The 23511-nt window shown below is 35.4% G+C and overlaps 1 long non-coding RNA gene across 2 annotated transcripts in view; it reads right to left on the bottom strand.

The window, feature by feature from the left end:
• Nucleotides 1–9567: 9567 nt before the first annotated feature.
• The window catches only part of LOC308181534, a 47738-nt gene continuing 33794 nt past the window's right edge, over nt 9568–23511 (bottom strand). The window contains exons 6-7 of one of the 2 annotated variants that reach the window (XR_013941496.1): nt 14143–14288; nt 9568–12913 (exon numbers count right to left, since the gene is read on the bottom strand). This is a non-coding gene — a long non-coding RNA (uncharacterized lncRNA). The remainder of the gene's footprint in view (nt 12914–14142; nt 14289–23511) is intronic. The other variant, XR_013941497.1, reaches the window with a different exon arrangement.

Here is a 23511-nt window from a genome sequence, read left to right as displayed (position 1 = left end):
CTTACTATTTTTCTATTCTTAACTTTTCCGGTATTTTAATGTGGTTTGGAATGTTTGACTACTTAGAAGTGATATACACATGGTGACAACAAATATTAAGGCTATTCTATTAGATATTAGGAAAAGCAAATGAACATTGACTTATTTGGAAAGTTTTTTTCCTTTAAAGATTGAAAGGTTGTATTATTATTTTTTTTTTCATTCTGTATCTAAAACATTTCTTTAATAACTGTAATATCTAACCATCATAAAAATCAGTGGTTTATCTATACTTTTGACAGATCTATGTTGTTCCCTCAAGCACAGATTTTCTGTCAATACCAAAAGCAAACACATTGTATAGGAACTGCTAGAGGCTGCCCTCTGGAGACAGATGCTGCCACTTGTAAATTACTATACTGCTAATATGGCATTAGTAAGACAGTAGTTGGCTTACCTCTGTATGAAAAGCAAGCATGTCACAAAATGTAATATACATACAGCTGACTAGTCCAGTGGCCAGTCAGTCTCACCTCTGTCCCTGGAAAGATGTTGGAACAGTTTGTTCCGGATGCCATCTCCAAGCAATTGGAAGAGAAGAAGGTTATGAGGAGTAGTCAGCATGGATTCACCAAGGGGAAATTGTGCTCGACCAACCTCGTTGCCTTCTGTGATGGCATCACCAGCTGGGTAGATGGGAGAAGAGCAGTGGATGTCATCTACCTTGACTTTAGCAAGGCTTTTGATACTGTCTCCCACAACATCCTGCTAGCAAACTGAGAAAGTGTGGGATAGAGGAGTGGACAGTAAGGTGGGTTGAGAACTGGCTGACTGACTGAGCTCAGAGGGTGGTGACTGGTGGCACAGAGTCCGGGTGGAGACTTGTGACTAGCGGTGTTCCCCAGGGGTCGGTGCTGGGTCCGGTCTTGTTCAACATCTTCATTGATGACCTTGATGAGAGAATAGTGTCCACCCTCAGCAAGTACGCCAATGATACAAAGCTGGGAGGAGTGGCCGACACTCCAGAAGGCTGTGCTGCCATTCATCGAGGCCTAGACAGGCTGGAGAGCTGGGCAGGAAGAAACTAAATGAGGTTTAACAAGACCAAGTGTAGAGTCCTGCACCTGGAAAGGAACAACAGCATGTGTCAGTACAGTCTGGGGGATGACCTGCTGGAGAGGAGCTCTGCGGAGAAGGACCTGGGGGTTCTGGTGGACGACAGGTTGACCATGAGCCAGCAGTGTGCCCTGGTGGCCAAGAAGGCCAATGGGATCCTGGTGTGCATTGAAAGGAGTGTGGCCAGAAGGTCAAGGGAGGTGACCCTCCCCCTCTACTCTGCCCTGGTCAGGCCTCACCTGGAGTACTGTGTCCAGTTCTGGGCTTCCTGGTACAAAAAAGACAGGAATCTCCTGGAAAGAGTCCAGCGGAGGGCCACAAAGATGATACGGGGCCTGGAGCATCTTCCCTATGAGGAAAGGCTGTGAGACCTGGGTCTGTTCAGCCTGGAGAAAAGAAGACTGAGAGGGGATCTTATCAATGTTTACAAATACCTGAAGTGTGGGAGACAGAGGGATTTGGCCAACCTCTTTTCAGTGGTTTGTGGGGTCAGGACAAGGGGCAATGGCCACAAGATAGAGCACAGGAAGTTCCGCACCTATATGTGAAATAACTTCTTCACTGTGAGGGTGACAGAGCACTGGAACAGGCTGCCCAGGGAGGTCGTGGAGTCTCCTTCTCTGGAGATATTCAAGGTCCATCTGGACGCCTACCTGGGCAACCTGCTCTAAGGAACCTGCTTTGGCAGGGGGGGTTGGACCCGATGATCTCTTGAGATCCCTTCCAACCCCTACAGTTCTGTGATTCTGTGATTCTGTGATTCTGTGATTCTGTGATTCTGTGATTCTGTGATTCTGTGATTCTGTGATTCTGTGACTAGAGCTAGTCCATTAAACCTCAAGGTTTGAAGCCACTGGATTCTTGACAGCTACATGAAACAGATATATGAAGATAGAACTTTTATTAGAAAAGAATGCTGTGATTAGGTTATAGCTTGTATATAATCTTTGGTTTTCTTGTTTTCTGTTGTTATCCATCAGCACAGTTTTTAAGATTATTCATGTGAAAATAATAATAATAATAATAAAGTAATAGCACTTCTAGTGGGTTATATTGTTTCCTTCCTTCCTTCCTTCCTTCCTTCCTTCCTTCCTTCCTTCCTTCCTTCCTTCCTTCCTTCCTTCCTTCCTTCCTTCCTTCCTTCCTTCCTTCCTTCCTTCCTTCCTTCTTTCCTTTAATTTATGAATTTCATAGAATCATAGAATGGTTTGGGTTGGAAGGGACCTTCAAGATTATCTAGTTCCAACCTTCCTGCTGTGTGAGGCTGAGCAAGTGCTACTAGACCAAGTTGTTCCATCCAATGATGACCAAAACTCCATCCAACCTGGCCTTGAACACTTCCAGGGCTGGGATATCCACATTTTCTCTGTCTTTTCAAATGTTGTTATGCCCTAAAAAAACATATTTTAAATATTTATATATATATATAATTTCTATTTCAAGTTTATCTTGGAAATAACAAATAGTGATTTATCCTAGTATAATTTAAAAAGGCCTTTTAAAGTACAAAATGTTATAATTATAATATGAAAAGTGTTTCTAATTTTATGCAAATCTTATTCAGATGTATTTGTTTTTTATGATAAGCATTTCTAATTCCTGTAAAAAATGTAGACCTTAGTCAATCTTTAAAAAGTTATGTGTTATTTTTTATTGTCAGTGCAAATGTAGGTTTGATGCTTGATCTACTTTTGAAATTGTAGCAGTGAACTGATAATAATAATATCTTATTAAGCATATTTGGGTCACAGATGCCTCGAAAGTATTTACAAAATGATATAGCTTGAAAAATAGTTTTTGTAGTATCCACTGGTTTCATACTTTTCCAGAAGAAGAGAGAATTGCATACAAATTCAGGGGAGAAAAAAGGCAAGCATTAAAACTGAAGCACACATCTATTTTAAGACTTCTAAGTAGAGAATTAAATACCAAACTATTCTATTCCACAGAGTTAATCTTTACTTCCATTATAATCTTTGTCACAAGATGAATTAATTTTATACAATTTTCTTTTCTCATTACACTCCTTGACATGAATATAGTCATATGTCCTTTTCTGATTGAGCAGACATTTTAGAATTCAGAATAATCCTGTCTACAATCCTCAGAGTAACTCCAGAACATGCTGAAAGAGTTACAGTTGTATCTGTATCATGATGCAACTGAACAGCTATTTTTATATGGCCACAGAACACATCAGAGGTTTCCTTTCTCTTTTGGTTTTTAGCACAGCTCCATTTCTGATGTTAAGACAGATGAATATTATCTTCTGATGACCACGTTCTTTCAGACATTTTCATTATGTTACAATACTTGGTCATTGTCTGCTTCCGGAAACACATTTTTCCTCAAGAAGTGATTTTATGACTTGACAATCTCAACTAAACAGAATGGATTTATACATTTTCAGAGTTCCAACAAAACAGTACTACATGCTCATTTTTTTATTGTTACTGCTTTGTTTCTATTTCATGTTTTCCAACATTGCAATGTTACATTATTGGTATTCTTATTTCTTTTGTTAATAAGGACAAAATTTAAGGTGTATAAATTAGATCCAGTTATGGAAAAGAACAGTGCTCAAGCCCACTGTTTTTTGTTTTGTTGTTACTATTGCAGTAATCCTATTTATTTAAAAGTATTCCACAAAGTCTTGCTACCAAGGACACAGCACAAATCAAAGAGAAGGCAACTGTTATTAACAAAGAAAGAGATATGCCATTTTCTCAGTAATATTTAGGAAAAAAATAAAAAAAAGAAAAAACACTAAATTTCCAAAAAACTACATTTTCTGTCTAGGTGTTTTTCTGTATCTTCTGTTCCCCATTTTTTTTTTTTTTTAATTTTTTTCAGCGTATGGCCAGTGAAATCACAGAAAAATATATATTAGAAACGAATTTAAGGCCATCTTGTCCAACCTCCTCTTCAAAAAAGGATATCATTAAGGTTAGAGAAGGCTGCTCAGGGCCTTCTCCAGTGAAGCCCTGAAAATATCCAAAGCCAGTGATTCCCCACCCTCTCTAGGTGACCTTCTACAGGGCTTAACCCCTCTTCATGTTAAGCATCCTTCCCTATCTTGTAACTGGAGTTTCCATTGATGCAGCACTATGACTATTGATTCTTAGATCTTTTGCTCTGCATCCTTAGAGAGGGTCTGCCCCCATTTTCTCCATAACTCCCTTTTAGGCAGTAGATGAATACTGCCTCTTCAGGCTAAGCATAACCAGTTCCCTCAGTTTCTCCTTTTACATGAGGCACTCCATCTTCCTAACTGTTTGTTTTTTCCCCAGTTTGCAATATATTTCTTCTGTTGGGAGATTCTTGTGGTTTAACCCGTCCAGCAGCTAAACACCACACAGCCGTTCGCTCACCCTCCCCCCTCCCTCTCTGGGATGGGGAAGAGAAACGGGAAAGTGAAGCCTGTGAGTTGAGATAAAGACAGTTTATTAAGACAGGAAAATAATAATAATAATAATAGTAATAATAATAATAATAATAATAATAGTATTACTAATAATAATGTGTATGAAACAAGTGATGCACAATGCAATTGCTCACCACCCATTGACCGATGCCCAGCCTATCCCCGAGCAGCCAGCCCCCCCACCCCGGCCAGCCACCCCTATATATTGTTTAGCATGACGTCAGATGGTATGGAATACCCCTTTGGCCAGTTTGGGTCAGCTGTCCTGGGTCTGTCCCCTCCCAGCTCCTGCTGCACCCCCAGCCTGCTCGCTGGCAGGACAGAGCGAGAAGCCGAAAAGTCCTTGGCTTGGTGTAAGCAGTGCTCTGCAACAATTAAAACATCAACATGTTATCAATGCTCTTCTCATCCTAATCCAAAACATGGCACCCTACTAGCTACCAGGAGGAAAATTAACTCTGTCCTAACTGAAACCAGGACAGAGACCTGAAACAGGACAACACATTCAAAAGATGGTAAAGTTGATGGAGATAATAACCTCTCTGGACCTGCTATGTTTTTGTTCATGCAGTTTTCTCAAGGACATACTACTGACTCATTCTCAATTTGCTGCCCAGCAGGATCCCCAGGCCCTGTCCTACAGAGGTGCTCTACAGCACGTCATTCCCATTCCTCTATCTTTTTGTGTCTCAGGTTAATCTTGAACAGATGTCTGCATTTTTGGAAGTAGCAACTAGAGCTTACAAACTCTAATTCTACGCACAAGTATAATTTTTGACTACTGGTTTTGTCCTAAAAACAGTTCACTTCAGGTTGATAAAATCCACTTTAAAATAATAAAAGTCTGTTCCCAAACCAGCCGTTAAAATCTGACTTAAGTAATCTACATGCCTCAAGGTTATTGCCAGTACCCCAGGAAGTTTTACATTTTTTTCTCCCTATTTGCTCAGATTCAGTTGTGGAAATTCTCATTGTCCAAAATGCGTAGATCTGACTGGTTGCCACAAGCTTCCCTTATGACTCAAATTCCTTCTTCCTGGAACAACCCCCCAAAGTCAGGTATGTTTTCAACCCTTAAAAAAACATTGTTTTCTACACTTAAAAAGTGAAGAATGGATCTTCAGCCATGTATTTCAATGTGTTCACTAAATTTCATTCTTTTCATAAAGGAATCTAAATTGTCAGCATGTGAACAATATCCAAAATACACTTTAATTATTCACCCAAGACAATAAGGAAATATGTAAGTAAAGAAATTGCAATTGACACAATCTTTACTGTTGACATATTTTCATGGTATCAGACCAAAACAGGGTCTTTTTCAAAGTCTTCCTTATCATACCTAGTATTGAAGGTGAGTTTTTCCCTCTCTAGTTTCTTTTCATCCATCAAGAAGAAAATTCCTTTAATGTGATCCTGAAAAATGTTTAGATTATTTCTGTGGAAAAAACTAAGAAAAATATTACCATGAAGAAAATATCAGTTCCTGTTACAACTTTTTATAAATCTAATTTTCAATACTTATATTCCATGGAGCATGGAGTGTTCAGGGACATGTCAGATTTTACAATTAAAAAAAAAAAAAAAAAAAGGAAAAGAGGGGAGAGAATAAGGGAGAGATGCTATTGGTATTTGAATGAGGTGCTGAGGAGCCCTCACAGCATTTAAAGCAGAATATTTATTTATTTATTTATATATTCAGTGTGAGCATCACATTTCCTTAATCATATTTTCTTAATGAGAGACTTGCTGCTTCAGTTGGATGCATACAAGTCTATGGGACCCAATGGGATTCATCCCAGAGTACTCAGAGAGCTGGATGATGTCATCATGAGACCTCTCTCAATTACTTTTCAACAGTCTTGGGAATGTGAGGAGGTCCCAGTTGACTGGAAGCCGGTAAACATTGTTCCAATTTTCAAGAAGGGCAAGAAAGAAGACCCTGGTAATTACAGGCCTGTCAGTCTCTCTTCAGTGCCTGGTAAAATTATGGAGAAAATCATTCTGGAAGTTATTGAAAAACATCTGAAGGACAATGAGGTCATTTGTCACAGTCAACATGGGTTCACAAGGGGAAGGTCCTGCTTAACAAAATTAATTTCTTTTTAAGACAAGTTCACCTATCTAGTTGACCAAGGGAAGCCAGTAGATGTAATTTTTTGGATTTCAGTAAAGCTGTAGATATTGTTTTTCTCAGTATCCTTCTGGACAAAATGTCCAGCATACAGCTAGAAAAAATGCATAATATAATGGATGAACAATTGGATGACAGATAATGCTCAAAGGGTAATAGTAAATGGGCTAGCAGCTAGTCACTGGTGGAGATCCCCAGGGCTCAATTCTCTTTAAAGTTTTCATAAATTACTTGGATGTAGGACTTGAAAGTATACTGAGTAAATTTATGGATGACACTAAAATGGGAGTAGCTGTTGACTCCATTGAGGGTAGAGGAGCCTTCCTGAGAGATCTTGACAAATTAGAGAGGTGGGCAATCACCAGCAGTATGAAGTTTAACAAGAGCAAGAGCTGGATGCTACATCTGGGAAAGGGCAACCCTGGCTATACGTACAGACTGAGGGATGAGAGGCTGGAGAGCAGCCCCATGGAAAGGGATCTGGGGGTTTTGCTCAATGGCAAGTTGGACATGAATCAGCAGTGTGCCCTGGAAGGGAAAAGGGTGAACCATATCCTGGGGTGTGTCAAGCACAGCATTTCTAGCCGGTCAGGGGAAGAAATTGTCCTGCTCCACTCTGTGCTGGTGTGGCCTCACCTCAAGTACAGTGTGCAGTATTGGGCACCAAAGCATAAGAAGGATTTAAAACTATTAGGTAGTGTCCATAGGAGGGCTACAAAATGGTAAAGGGTTAGAGGGCAAGATGTATGAGGAGCAGCTGAGGTCACTTGGATTTTTCAGCCTAGAGAAGAGGAGACTGAAAAGGAGACATCTTGGTGGCCTACATTTTCCTCACAAGGGGTAGTGGAGGTGCAAGCACTGATCTCTCCTCTCTGTTGACCAGTGACAGAACCCAAAGGAATGGCATGAAACTGTGACAGGGGAGGTTCAGGCTGGATGTTAGGAAAAGGTTCTTCACTGAGAGAGGGGATGGGCACTGAAACAGGTTCCCCAGGGAAGTGGTCATGGCAATGAGCCTGTCAAAATTCAAGAAGCGTTTGGACAACACTGTCAGACATATTATCTGATTTTTGGGAAGTCCTGTGTGGACCCAGGAATTGGACTCAATGATCCTTGTGGGCGCCTTCCAACTCAGGATATTCTATGATTTTATGATTCTTATCAGCCTTCTATGGCTTAGCTGCATTTTACTTCGGTAAAATAAAAAGATTCTAGCATTGTGTAAGTTTTTTTGCCAGGTTCAAATGAAGAATAGTTTACAAACACAAAAGTTCTGTAATCTTTTTCAATGTAGTTGGTTTATCACAGTGATTATTATACTTTGACTTAACCTATTACTTATACAGTATTTCCAATATTGACTCCAAGATTTACTACCGTGACTAAACGAGCATTTATGATAACCAAAGAAGGTTTCACAGTTTCACCAATGTATGCAAATTCAATCATATTTGAGAGAACTTTTCCTTATGAAAATGTATGCATCTGTTAAGTTCATAATTGTTTGGAAGCTCAAAGCTGATAGATCCACAGGAGTGCAAACTAGGAACTATACCACATAGAAATGTGTTAAGACTAAAAAGTAATTTGAACCTGAAGTTGACAGTGCTCAGAATTTCTACACTACTTACTTCTGTTAGTGTTAAAAGTATAGAAGTCACATAGAAACTTTACACAGAAGGCCAAAAAGTAGTATTGTTTTTATATATCCTTTTGTCAGATTCCTCCTCTGTAATAAAGCCATAATAATTAAAAGAAATATTGTCTTAGAAGCAAATCATGTTTAATGATCCAGATGTGTGTTTCCAATCCTGAGTTCTGCTTTTACTTCCAAAATCTTGGCCTTACTTGTACTTTATTTTTCTACTGTCCATCTGTATGTTTTTTCAGTATCCTTTTATTCTAGTATATATATATGGCTAGATGAACACTGAGATAGTGGAATATGGAATATACTTCCTGGTGTGTTGCACTGTAATCAAAATTTCGAAAGTAAAACTGAACTCTATTACGTTGTTTAAAAATTTGGACTAACGAATGCCATAACCAATCTCTAGCAACATGTGGGGCTTTTTACATCAGTGGACTATAATATAAGTTTTCAGCTATAAAAGTAGGAAACCCATCATAAGCCCTTAAACAAATTACTTTAATACTTTTGAAAGTATTGGCATGTAAAGTCGTTAAGGATTTGAGGAACGTTTCCTTAGGGGATAATTTTAATGAAAGACCAGAAGCATTTGAACATGGTTCAGAGACTAGTTCTTGCACACATTTAAATTCCTTCCCTCATTCTGATTATTTATGGAAGAAGTATTTGTTTTCTCAAAGTCTTCATGGCCAATAGAAATTAAACACAATTCCCAGTTCCTTGAATGGAAACAATACCTTTTGATCTTTCCCTCCTCGATACAGTCAATGCACAAAATTTAAAATAATAAATTGAGTAAGCATGTCTGTGAAATCACAAAAAATAACATCCATATGAATGCTATATTTTTACTGTATTTAATATTAGAAAGGATGCCAACTGGTATTAGTAGTAGAAACAATTAACAGAATTAAACATAATTTAAAATGAATTAACTGCAACAGAACAAAAATGTAATATGTGGAAGTGAAAATCATCATCAACAACAATAATAATAATAATAATAATGAAGATTGTAGAAATGGGTCAAAAAAATCAAATCCTCCACCTTTTGTGTGTTTTTAAATGGAAGATTGCATACAAATATTATGGTTACGTATTTAAGCAAAAATGCATTAAATAAAATCAAATTTTGATTTGAGAACATAAAATCTGTTGAATCATGAGTAATCTATTGTTTTAAATCAATATTATCATGCAAAAGATAAAAGAAGTATTTAACAGAACACACAATGAAATCCACAAATAAATTAACACCTAAAACATATTATTCTTAGACTGTGCTATTTGCATTGTATTTCTGCTTACAAATGAGGTTTGTAATAATAATGTACTAATACAAGTGTTGTCTCAAAAATAAAGTGTTCTCAAAATATTTTTTTTCTCAATTATCATAATTGATAAAATAATTAATTACTTGGAAGTGACTTTGAAGAAAAGAAAATAAAATCTTTTTGAGAGTGTTTAGTTCTTGGGTAGATGTGGAATTTCATACCACGAAACTTGTGACATTCTTTTAACTAATACTGTTCCGCTTTTCCCTACCTAACATTTTTAATACCAAGAGACATTTTGAGAAAGGACTAAAATCAAAGCCACGGTGATTGAGGGAAAAAAAGCATCAAATCTCATACTCATTTTCACTGATATGACTATATATTTTCTCTGTTTTGTGCAGGAACATTTCTAAGAATGCTCCCAGCTTGTAGCCTACTGCTTTTTCTGAGCAAGCATGTATCGGAGAGTGACAGCAAGATTCCTGTTATTTTAGCACTTTCTGTGATGCAGCAAGAAGACAAGACAGTAATTTGCTGCAACATGATGCAACTCACTGCATCAGCAGGGAACATCCCCGTGGTCTGCAAAGCACATGCAAAGCTCAGTTGATATGTGTCACATACATCTATTACATTACAGCTTTGCTGAGACATGCATAATTGTTTGTAGTTAAATTATCTTTGTTCAGTAATGCATGCCTGTTGCCATATTCGCAATGCTAATAAATAAAGGATGATGAAGTGGAATCCAGGACTGCTGCTGCTTCTGCAAATTTAATTTGGTTCCTTTAGAATCATTGAATGCAAACTAAGCCACTGAGAGAATCAGTTCTGTCCAATGCTTCTGCTAGCATTACCATTTACATTTTCAAAATTTAAACAGTAACTGGAAGAGGTTACCCATGAAACAAAATTTAAACAATTGTTTTAGCGGAAGTCATACATCAACATAACAAAATATGGTTCTTTTATATGGTTCTTTACTTGGTTGGAAATAAGAGGTCAGTCTCTGAAGAGGTGTAAATAAATTAATCTGTATGATGGACTTCAGTGTTGCTCTGCTAATAGAACTAAGTATGGATCTAATTTAGTCAGATGTGAAAAAGGTGTTACCCAACGTTCACCAACAAACAAAGCATGTCCTACACAATTCAAACCAGATAATCACCTCTGCCATCACAACATGATACATGTATCATGTTAGCCATCCTAACAAACAACAACTCTGCATGAGCATAACCATGAATATTTACAGCTGGGTTATTTTCTTAATCTGTGTAACCAACCTAAAATATAGAGTGATTCTTCTATTTATTTGAACATTTAGAGAGATTAATAATTACTGTACTATTAGCTTCAGGCTCATCTATTTTGACCCCCTTCTACCGCTCAGTTATAAATGTTTCAATTTTGTTAATAATATTATGTACAATTATAGTTCTCTCATTGTGACATTCAGTTTAGCTACAAATTAGTGGCTGATTCTTTAAAAACACCCCTGTGTCAGTCTCAAAAGCATGTTTCCTAGTGTTGTTAAAAAGCTACAGCCATACTTCTGTAAGTCTGCCCCAAAGAAGCTGAAGCAATTACAGAATTTTAGCCTGCAAGACTTTTGCAGAATTTTACAAAACTTAGAATAACTATCACTGGAAAATAAAGCTACTGCTGTCTGTTACAGAAGGACACTTGACAGAACGGAAGGTTTACTCACTGTACCATACCAAGCTTAGGTCTTCAAAGTGAATAATTTTAATGGAACAACACATGGCTCATTCTTCATATACATCCTGTTCATGACTTTCATGCAGAGACCAGCAACAAAAGTGCTAACTAATGTCAAATGCAGTTGGTATTTAACATCTTGAAAACCTGTTTTGCAGCAGTCACCAAACACACAACAATGGTAATAGCTTTTAAACACTAGTTAAGAGAACAATGAAAGTAGAGTGATAAATGTCTAGATAGGACTTTAAATCCATTTAAATGAAACCATAAATTTTAAACATTTGCACCTTAATATATAAATTTATAATCATCTAAATGTCAGTATAATATAAACAAAGAGACAAAGTAGTAAATATATGATCAATTTTAAATGTGAGTAGAATTCTGTATCAATGAAAATTTAAATAGTTTGTTCTAGAAAACAAACAAACAAAGAAACAAACAAACCAGATATTATAGTAAAGGGGTTTATTTGAACCAATGTGTGTAAATCTACTCTATTTCACTGTGTAGGAATATTTATTGATTACATTGAAAATATTACAAATAAAGCATCCAACTTTTTTAAGAGATTCAAAATTCAATAGCCCTGTGTTTATTCCTTCATAAATATTACCAGTTTACTGACATCTTGATTTCACATGTTCTTAATAACTTAGTGGAATAAATTCAGTAAAGAATTTAACTTAATGAAATATATATTTTTTTTCTTTTCATGTTTATTTCTAAAGTTAACACATAAGTCATTGCTACTCATAATGAGGTTTCAAGACACCCCCAAATACAGATGAGAACTGCTAACATGCTATGGCTCCTTTTAAGCAAAATAATTTAACTTATCCTGATGAATTCTCATAAATTCATTCTCCTCCAAATATTTGTCTGGAATCTAGTGAGTACAAGTCATTCACAGCCAGTTACAGATCTTGTACTGTTCACTGTAACTGTTCAAGTTAACAAGCCTCTGTCTTTTCTCTTTGAAAGGAAGATCATAGCACTTTTATCTCTCACAGACATACTGTGAAAATAAAAATATATAGAAAACTCACATGTGTTGCTGTTGAGGACAAGAAAAGTACTCACAGGAAAACATAATTAATAAGAAGATAGCATTAGGACAAAACCACTATTATTTAATAATTTTTATTCTTTGATGCTAACGAAAAAAAAAGGCATATACAATGCTTTGTCATTGTCAATAAAGTCAATGAAATGCTGTACATGGTTCGTCACATTTTAATATCTTTATGAGAAATAATCATGCGTCTAATGTTAACAATGCACAAAGCATCTGTTTGTCCTTTAATGACAATGAAATTCATTCAGCAGCTATGAGCTTCTTTAAATATGTTAGAGGTTTGAAGTAGCATAGCTAAATTCACATCATCATATATTGATTGATCAAAAGCAAGTTCCTTAAACTTTAGAGAGACCTTAATAAGGAGGGAATTTCCATTGTTCTCTCTCAGAAGAATGCTGTGAGATCACAAACAGTGGATACTTACAGTAATTTTGTTGAACTGATGAAGTTCCTTCTGATGAAGAATAAGGCTGACCAGCATTGGTAATTTCAAGCAGCATATGCACATTATAGTCCATTAGAATACCTAGAATAAAATAGAATAACCTAGAATACTATATCATAGAATCATAGAATCATTAAGGTTGGAAAAGACCTCCAAGATCATCTGGTCCAACCATCCCCCTATCACCAATATCACCCACTAAACTATGTCCCTAAACACCATGTCCAACCCTTCCTTAAACACCCCAATATTAATAAGTAGATGTGAAAATAAATCTAGAAAATCACCAAAGAATGTGCAGGAATGAAGGAAATTCAAGTCTTGACTTAGAATTTTAACTGAGACCTAGCCCTCAACTAGCATTTAAAAAAAAAAAACAAACAAAAAAAAAAAACAAACAAACAAACAAACAACAACAAAAAAAAAAAAAAAACAAACAAAAAAATGAACAATGACAACAACAAAAAACATTAATCTGACATCACTGGAATCACTGGATAACTACTACCTAGAAATACACTGCACATACTCCAAAGTCCAAACATCAGTATTCCAAATGATACACATTCCCCTTCCCCTTCCAAGTGTCACACAAGCAGAATATCACTGTTCCATCTGACTAATCTGCCAAGAGAAGGAACTTAGATGATTCAGTTAAGCTGATTGCCTGATATATACGTTTTATCAGTGCTAGCCTGGCCATTTTTATTTTATTTATTTATTTATTTTTAAGATAGCCATGGTAGACCACAGCAAAAAAGAGGTTTCAGATGCCTTTCAATTTCTTCTTGAGGCAAACATGCCATTTGTTGTATTCAGTGAGGAGTCTGGCTGCTTGTCACGTTCCAATTAATAAAGCAGATGTGAAAGGTTTACAATCATCACCTTAGTCCTCATTTTCTCTTGAAATGAAACACTCTTAACTATGCAGGAATTTAATAATTCTGTACTTTTTCCCCAAATTAATATTAATTTCCATTACAAAGTATGTCATAATTTTAAAAATATTCTTCAATACTATACCTACTTTTACTGTTTCTTGGACACTTTTGTGGTTTTGGCAAGTTTGGTAAGTTTTGTCATAATCATCAGTGGGAACAGAAGTAGTTCCTCTAATATGATAAGTATTTTAAGCCCAATCATAATATGTAACAGTCAGTAGTACTCCATTGCTATACTACCACCTTGTTGATAAGATACACTAGTAAAGATGTATTCAAGATTTGACTTTGTTATATGTCAGTTTCAAATCATTTTCTATCGCATTATCGGAGTTTCTACACATAACAAATATAAAGCCTTATGCATACCTACATGATTTTTAACATAATGTAGTTAGGCAGGGGGGTTGGACTAGATGATCTGAAGAGGTCCTTTCCAATATCAACCATTCTGTGATTCTACGATTCTGTGATTCTGTGATTTATACACCTCACTTGGAATAAATCTTATTAAACTAAAAACAAAGAAACAAAAAATCATTTACAGTGAATTCCCAGTTTATTAAAACAAAATTGTTTTACTCAGCACATAGTTACTTCATAGCTACAAACATGGTGGATATTCTCAAAGGTCAAAAAGGAGAAATTACATAAGAGTTAACGAACAATATTTTACATGGAGAATGACTGTGAGATTTTCAGGTGTTTTTACGGCCTCAAATATTTCTATTAAAGTAATGGCAAAGAAAAAAAAAAGAATTAGAAGGAAGAAGGAAAAATAAAGGATGATGCTGTCGAGAAATGAGAGTTGTAAAGAGTAGATGCTCAACATCTAGACATTCTTGCAAATGTATTATCTTTAATAAAACTTGTTGATGTAATAATAGTTACAAATAAGATAACGTGAAATAACAATGTGGTTGTGAATGCAGTTTTCATTTCAGATTTACTTTCCCATGTACTCCTTCAAAGGTGTTTTATACTATTTTCATCACTAGACAGTACGTGAGCAGTGTTAGGAGTGATTTAGAAATCATTGTGGCTGTTTTGTTAGTTTGTATGGCATGGTTTTGTGACTCTACTGCTCTGGTCTTATGCTCTGCTTGTGTTTTAGTACTATGGTACATAAATGAATATAATAGTATAAAGATATAAATGACATGAAGTCATAAACACAGGTGTCCTCAATATTCTTCTTCCCAGTAAAAATTTTAATACTACACTGTGCTGTTATTTTCACAAAAACATTGTTTTTCATTAGTTGACCAATCTGAAAGTAATGTATCATTTTTAAGCCAGTATTTAGGAAACTGAGATATAAAGTTGCCAGGTTACACTTAAGATATGTATTGTTGTCACTGAATGCAATAGAAACAATTCTTTGCATTAATTTTCAATTTATCGCATTTCCAAATCAAAACATGAAGTTAACAAATTGTGTTCCTTTTCTCTGGAAAAAATAAATAAATTGCTAAATCATATTATTCCAGTTAAGTACAGTGTCATCAATTTATTAAGTTACCATTGCATATGTCACTAGGGCCTCTACCGAATGTGACAGTTACATTTCGCTTTTCTAGTTGACTGTTTTTTCCACAGCCCATGAAACAGCTATAGCATTTGCTGATTAGCAAGCAAATATTAAATAAATGCTCTAAGATAGTGCCTAATTGGGAATGAGTGAACAAAGTCAGCTGAAACTGAATCTAAGAAAAGCATGTTCATAGTGGCTTGATCAGCCGTGCTTGTTAATTCTAATCCTGACTAGATCATTTATTTCTGGAAGTTTTAGTAATAGCCGATAGTAATTATTCCACAGTGAAGGAGAGTGCAAGGGGTCAGTTTCTCATTAAAAAAGGGAAAATTAAACATATCAGATTTAAAACAGTTTTTCACCTTTTATTTAGCATTATTTTGGAGAATCCACTTCCACTAATCACAAGTAATTTATGTAGAAAAAAAAGATGATTTTTATCCTTTTTAGACAAAGAATGCTTTCATCAGGTTTTCATGCAATGTCTTCATGAAATAATGCATTCTCAATACCTGATGAAATACCATATGAAAATCTCTTTTAGGATACACCATGATCAAAAATACTTTAACATTAGCACTATTTAGGAAAAAATAGTTCCTTTCACCATAGCTGCTTCTAGACCAGAGAGCAGGTTCCATATCACAAAAATATTATTATTATTATTATTTCTATCGAGGTGAAGTTATGCAATAAAAGTATTGATCATCTTGTCTATTATGGGTCAATAGAGTGAAATATTAACCAGAAAGCTACTTTAATACAGTTTCAGTTTATTTATTAGAATTCAATGAATTAATTTAGTCATAATTCATAACTCTTAAGTAAATTTACTAAGGATTAAACCAAATGATTCATATATACATCACTGAATATTTAATATCTAGTTCCATATAATTGTATAGTTATGACTTCATTAAGAGACAGACAGTAGATGCAGAGTGGAACGGTTCTTATATATTTTTAGAGATGAGTACCATAGTCCTTTTCCTTTTGTGAACTAAGGTAGGATCTAAGGATTTTCCCTATCATAGGTATAGTTTGATGTGTAAATACACAGCAAATACCTTTAAAATTCATTCTTTTTCATGTAGAAAAACATAAATATTCAGAGATTTGGTTTTAATTTAATATCAGGATTGCCATATTCCTTTCCATAAGATTAAAAGAAATTTTGGGGTGATTATGTCCAGACATAAGACAAATTAAAGCAGATAATATCCAGTGCAATTACTCGATGAAAAACAGACAAAGAAAAAAAAAAAAAGAGCCAAGCCCACATAGGGTCCAGTTCTGTGTAATGACAGACATATATGCATTCAGAGCAATTTGTTCACATAAAAGTAATCACCAGCTGTCAATTCTGACTAAAATTTGACATTTATAAAAAACTTACAGTGGGAATAACTTTGAATCTGTAAAAATGAAAGTGAATATTATTGTTGTTGTTGTTATAGTTTTTAGAATTATTTGGATAGGAAATAAACAATTCCTATTTAATCAACTTGTAAAAATACAACAAAAACAATTAAATTAAAATTAGCTTAAAATTTTCGATGGGTAGGATTTCATGAAAAGTTGTATTGACAAAGTAAATCAAAATTGCAAAATTTAAGCTCTCAGTGATGTCCACTCACTGAGAGTGATACTCAGTAATATTGTAATTGAAAACTTGCATCTGGAAGGAAAGTAAATACTTGGTTTGTCTTTTTGAAATACAGAAATAGTAATTCCCCCTTCTGGTACTCATAAAAGCATAATAATGCATGTCCAGAAGTCCTCTATATTTTGTACGAGTTAGATGTTAAGAGCTCTCTACTAATTAAAATGCTGAAAAACTCTGACTTAGATATAAGACCATGAATAACTGTGGCAGTTACCCAATTGCACCTTGCCAGTTCACCATTTAATTTCAGCTGTGAATACCATTTTATAAATTGATAGTTTTTCTTCTAGCTGAAAATAAATGCATAATGAGTATTTTTATAGCTATTTACTACTTTAATTTTCAGTATTCAGTGTTTTTTCATCTGAAGTTCAGTGACATGTGACCTAACGTATTAAACAAATCACCTATAATATATGGTGAAATATTTATCCTAAGTTTCTTTCTACAATGATGTATAGGTATATTAATTTATGGAAACATTAATGGTGAGTCAGATCTTTGAGCTTATATCCTGATATTGTGTCAATTGTTTTGACTTCACTGAATCTTTTTATTTTTGTTATTATTTTATTATTATTATTTGACCTGAGTAAAGGTTTTGCAGATAAATTGGAAAAAAAATAAATAAAATAAAATAAAAATAAAAAAAGAACAAAATCATGGTTGCTCTACAATTCCAAAATCAAATAGTTGAATATGAGAATGAAATAAATTGCACTCCTATGCAGTGCCAAGTGCAACACATATTTTTATATATTTCCAGCCTTACATTCCTGTCTCATTTCAGTCAAATATTCCAGATCCTTTTCAGTAAAGAATTCTGAGAATGCTTTCACATCACCATAAATTATTTCTAAATTGTACTTCAGTGAAAGTAGAAAGAGGTCCAGCTCACTTATAATTCATATCTTAAAACACTGCTTTTGCTCTTTGCCAACACAGGTTGAATATGGTTAAACACTTAAAACACAAATAGATTATCAAGAAGTGCGCATATGTCCAGGACTTTGAGAAACAACTGAAAGGTTATTGTTAGTTTATATTGACTGCAGTATATCTCATCGCTTAATCTTTCTTTAGCTATCACCTTTCTACAACATTTTGTAGTGTTTCCACAGAGAATGATGCAGTACTGAACGGAGCAATGTAATTTGACCAACAAAACACAATTCTGCAGCACATACTCAGACATTTAGTGCTATTCAAAAACTCATTGTTATTTAAAAATTTACAGGGAACTAGCAGTTATGAATTTACAGAAAAAAAAAAAATATTGGAGATCCATGCTCTGCTAAACAACGTCAAGTGTGTAAAATCATGTCCAAGGAGTCACCCTCTTTAGAGATCCTCAAAAGCCATCTGGATGTGATTCTGGGCAATCTGCTCTAGGTGTTCCTGCTTGAGCATTGGGGTTGGACCACATGACCTCCAAAGATCCCTTCCAAACTCAACCATTCTGTGATGATGTAACTACAACTATGATCAGGCAAATGAAACTATAGATGGCTACTTTAAGATGAGCTAAATATCTCACAAAGATTCATCGACTATATTAATGCCCATGTTTTTAACATCTCCATGGCAAGAACGAAGACACTTTGTGCTAAGGCATCTCATGCACACACAGATGCCTTCATGCAGGCCTATATGTACATGCATTTGAAGGTAGTTTAACTTCCAAGTACAATAACTTCAGGTATTTTTGTCCCTTACACAAAAATTATTGGTGGAGGTTTACTCATTTCATCTTTCATTTTTGTCTTTTTTTTTTCTTTATTGGATAATTACTGCCCCTAAGGCAGGATTATACAATAGAAAGTAACATTTGAATTAATCTAATGTTTACTGGTTCCAAGTCTGCTTTAAGATTTTTCATATTTTTTTCCTCTTATGGGAGAGAGCTACAGTTTATATGGCATGTACAACTGAAAAAGATCCAGAATGTGGAGAGACAGTGAGTTTCAGAACTACAAGTCCTTCTTAGGATTTGTTCAGTACAGAGAAACAATGGAAAAAGTTATCACAAAATTTGTAGTCAATTGAAGGTACTGTAATAGATTTTTGTTAATTCAAAACAAAACAAAACTAAGCAACAAAAGTCCCCCTTTATTCACGCTACTTGGGTTGACTTTCCCATTAGAAGAAGAATGACAAATAAATGAGTTGTTGAGGTTTCCTCATACTAAACAATGAATTCCAAAAGGGGATACAGTTGGAGGTATTTGAAGGTTATCAGGACACTATAGATATTATGATGGATTTTTATAGATATTATGATGGATTTTATAATCAGAGTCCTAGAAAAGAATTGCATCTAAACAAAGTGACTAATAAAAATAAAATAATATAAAATGTTCAAAGGCTGATTTAAAATGGGTAATCATGATTGCCCCTAATTTCCACTGGAGTCAGTGGAACCCACCATTCAGATCATATCGATAGAATTTCCATTGTAATGCAAGAGTTAAAGATAAACAGATGAAAAATAATAATAATAATAAATAAATCTGTTCACAACAATGACCCTGTGTACTAAAAATAAATGAATTCAAAGCAATACTCAGGAGACATGCATATTACCATAGCTAACACACCATCTCATTTTCCTCTTCCCTAGTTTTCCAGAAAAAAAATGCATATTAATAAGGAGACTTTTTGCAAGGGGACACACATTTTTTGCTAATGAAGCAAGTCAGCAGAGTAACAGAGATGGAAAAAGGGTAATTGGATCTTACTTGAAAACCTTCAGCTTGAGTTGTGGTCTAGAACGGACAGAATAGAATCTGTCAATATTTACACATATTTATTGTTATGCTATGTATGTTCAGAATGACACACATTTTTCTACCATAATAAAACAAAATGTCCAGTGTTATTACCCTATTTTGAACTTTTTGTGTGTTTAAAATACAAGAAGATTTTTTTTAAAAACAGCATAAAATTTACAATTAACTGCAAATTCTTGCCTGTTTTTGTTAAAAACAAACAGATAATTAAAAAAAAAAAAAAAGCTCATTATCCTTTACATAAGTAAAACAACATCTAGTAAAGCTAGGAAAGACATGTTCTGCATGCTTAGAGAATGCATTTTGCTTATTTTTCTAGTGTGAAAAACAATCTGCAGCCAATAACACAGGCTCAGGCAAATATCTCAGTGAAGTAGCATTTTTATTTGTGATTGCGATGGTGGGTGTCCTGCAAGCAGAAGTGCACAGCAGAATTGTATCATAGCCCTATATCCCCTATTACCTGATGAGTACTACAGGTTCACAACCTACCCGATGCTTGTTACAATGCTCTGTATGTACAACATTATTTGACCAAACTTGAATTTCTCTCTTTTTTTTTTTTTTTTTTTTTTTTCAGGGCGGGGTGGAAGGGTGTGGGGACAGGATCGACGGGGACTGGAGGATCATTTCGTAGCTGGATCATTTCATAGGGACTTGACTCATCATTTCATAGCTTCCTGTTCTTGCTGATTCCACAACTGCTTGTCTTATTTTTCTCAGCCATCTTCCTTATTTTGGGACAGTGGGACTTTCCACTGACCCCTTATCTGCTTAACATATCCCACACTGTTATGCCTGTGCAATCACTTTTGAATATGCAAGGTTAGTGGAATTTTCCTCTGCAAAAACACAACTTTAATTCTTACACTAGTACCCAGATGTGGTTTAACACTGGTAGGTAGCGTCAGACAGCCACTCTGTCATTCTCTTCCCCTGCTCCAGTGTAGGGTCCTTCCCACAGGATGCAGTCCTTCATGGACTAATCCAGTGTGGGTTCTTCCCATGGGCTGCAGTTCTTCAATAATTGTTCCAATATGGGTCTGTACCAGGCACTTCAGGCACTAAATTCTCAAAAGTACCTACTCGGAGTCGTGGAGATATATCCAGGAGAGAAACTGAGACCTTATCTTTGCTAGATCTTCCTGACTGGCCTGTTTTGCATATGTCAAGATTAAAAAAAAAAAAAAGCAGAAAAAAGAACCTCATCAGAAAGTAGCTAACGTGTTTTTTTATAGTAAATTTTGTTAACAGCACTGTAATTTCATCTTTATTTCTCCCTAGATCTGCTCCAGAAAGAAAGAAAAAACTTTTAAATATTTTTATTTTTGATTTTCAGCTGTTAAAATATTTTATACTATTGCTTTCTAGTCATTAAGAGATATATTACATAGTATGTAAATATAACTAGATTCTGATCTCTGTTACATCTGTAAAATAAATAATATAAGATTGCCTTACAAAACAAGCAAGAGTACAAGCACAAGCACACTTGGCCTGTTCAGCCTGGAAAAGAGGAGGCTGATGGGGGGACCTCATCGCAGTCTACAACTTCCTTGCGAGGGGTAGTGGAGAGGCAGGTGACATATTCTCTGTTATCACCAGTGACAGGACCCGTGGGAACGGTGTGAAGCTGAGGCAGGGGAAGTTTAGGCTGGACATCAGGAAGAGGTTCTTCACCGAGAGGGTGGTCACACACTGGAACAGGCTCCCCAGTGAAGTAGTCACTGCACCAAGCCTGTCTGAATTTAAGAAGAGATTGGACTGTGCACTTAGTCACGTGGTCTAAACTTTTGGGCAGACCTGTGCAGTGCCAGGAGTTGGACTTGATGATCCTTATGGGTCCCTTCCAACTCGGGATATTCTATGATTCTATGATTCTATAAGATGTAAAAATGATTGATAATTGGAGCTTATGAGAACATACAACTAAGGGGAATAGAGATAAACAAAAATTAATCAGATGTTTGTGAGGAAGAGCAAAATAAATCTTTATAGATTATTCTTCTCCATCAGACAGGTATAATTGTATTGTTTCAAAACTTGCTTATCAATTCAGTTCACAAATTTGTTAAGGTCTTTGGAAGCACGTGCTTTGCAGTTATGAGCCATCTCCATGAGCCTATGCAATGCAGTCATTTGAGAATATCACTTAAAAATAATCTCTAATTCCAGCTCTGTGTATGGGGTATTTACTGCTTGTAATACAGAATGTAAGGAGGAATCTAAAGGTCATTTCATTATATTTTCCTCCAAACTTTCCAGAAGAAAATAAAAAAAAATACATCTTTCAAGACTTTTGACTATTAAACTTAAAATGTTGCAATCCTAAGGGTCCTTCTTCTTTCAATATATCTATTAAAAAGGCTAACACCATTTCTCCCTCCTTACAGAGGAGCAAAACTGTTCTTTATTTCCAAAGCATTTTGCAACCTTTCTATAAAATAAGTCAAGAGAGCAGGTTGCCCCATAGGAAGGCATAACAGTTGTCTTGACAGGGTTATTCACTGTAAAACACTTGCTGCCTAATTTACTACTGGCTACAGTTTTGAAGGGAAAATGCTGAGTATGCTAAGGGAGAACACGTTGTAAATTCATATCTTATCTCTATCAGCTGTTTTTGCTGATCATGGCCAGCTGGCTAAACACCTATAAACCCTGTTCAGTAAAAGTGCTTGAAAGAGTGGATCTGAAGGATGAAAAATATGTTTATGATATCTTTCTGCTGTCAAAAATGGTGCTGAGTGTATCTGAAGAAGGCAGATGATGAATCAGTGACTCAGGCTAAGAGAAGGACATGAAGAAGCTTGACAATTCTGTCAACTGGCTCTTGGTGGAAAGCAATTAGGTTATGATGAATAAGAGGAATAAATCATGCAGAAACTGTGGACATTTAATTACAGGAAATAATAAAAGTTGGGACAAACTTTCAAAGGAGAAACACAGATTGTAAAAGAAAAATGAGATGGCAGAGGGGAAGAACACGACTATTCACTGAAAATACTCTGAATTAATTTAATTCCTTCTTCCCTTCTTCCTCCTTCCTCTCTCCCTTCTCTCTTTTCCCTTTCCTCCATCCCCAACTTAATTTAAATTTTATTATAGAGTAGCTATCATGTCCTCCATCTCAGAAAGGAAGTACTGAGAAATACTCCTCTAACGACAGGAGTTCAGGAAGATCAAGGCCTCTGTAGCTTGGGAGACAAGAGAAACAAGAATAATGAAAATGTGGTGGGAGATAAGTATAGGCTCAAATAGACAAGGTAGCACTCAGGAGAGCAGGACATGTCACTTCATCTACCTCTGAGAGGGTATGAAGAAAGTGTAGGACATAGAAATTTCAGCATCAGGCAGCTGTCCTCTTTCCCTAGTTTGTCCTCAAATGCAGCAGGAATAGGCATAGTGTTTAAGGGTCAGAGCTAAAGACAGGCTGATTTTAGTTGTTTGTGTGTGTGCATGTGTTTTCAATAGAAGGGAACCAGGAGTAAGACTATGTCATTCTCAATCATATCTAAAGCCTGATTTGCTACTTATGCTTCAAGTAAATTTTGCAGAAATTACTCAATCAAATACATAATGCTTTAGACATTTGATTTAAGTATTTTGAATAATTTCTCTGGAGTTTCCACATTCTCTTTTTTGTTTGTTTGTTTTCCATTGACTAAACAGAAATATGTTCTTCTACTTAACCTCTGAATTACAGTTACCCTGGTTAGCTGAATTAGCCTAAAAATAAAGCTGTGTGTAGC

This window comes from Anser brachyrhynchus, assembly GCF_964034855.1.
Source record: "Anser brachyrhynchus genome assembly, chromosome: 1".
In the NCBI taxonomy this organism is placed as follows: Eukaryota; Metazoa; Chordata; class Aves; order Anseriformes; family Anatidae; genus Anser; species Anser brachyrhynchus.
This window is presented reverse-complemented; position numbering and strand designations above follow the sequence as displayed.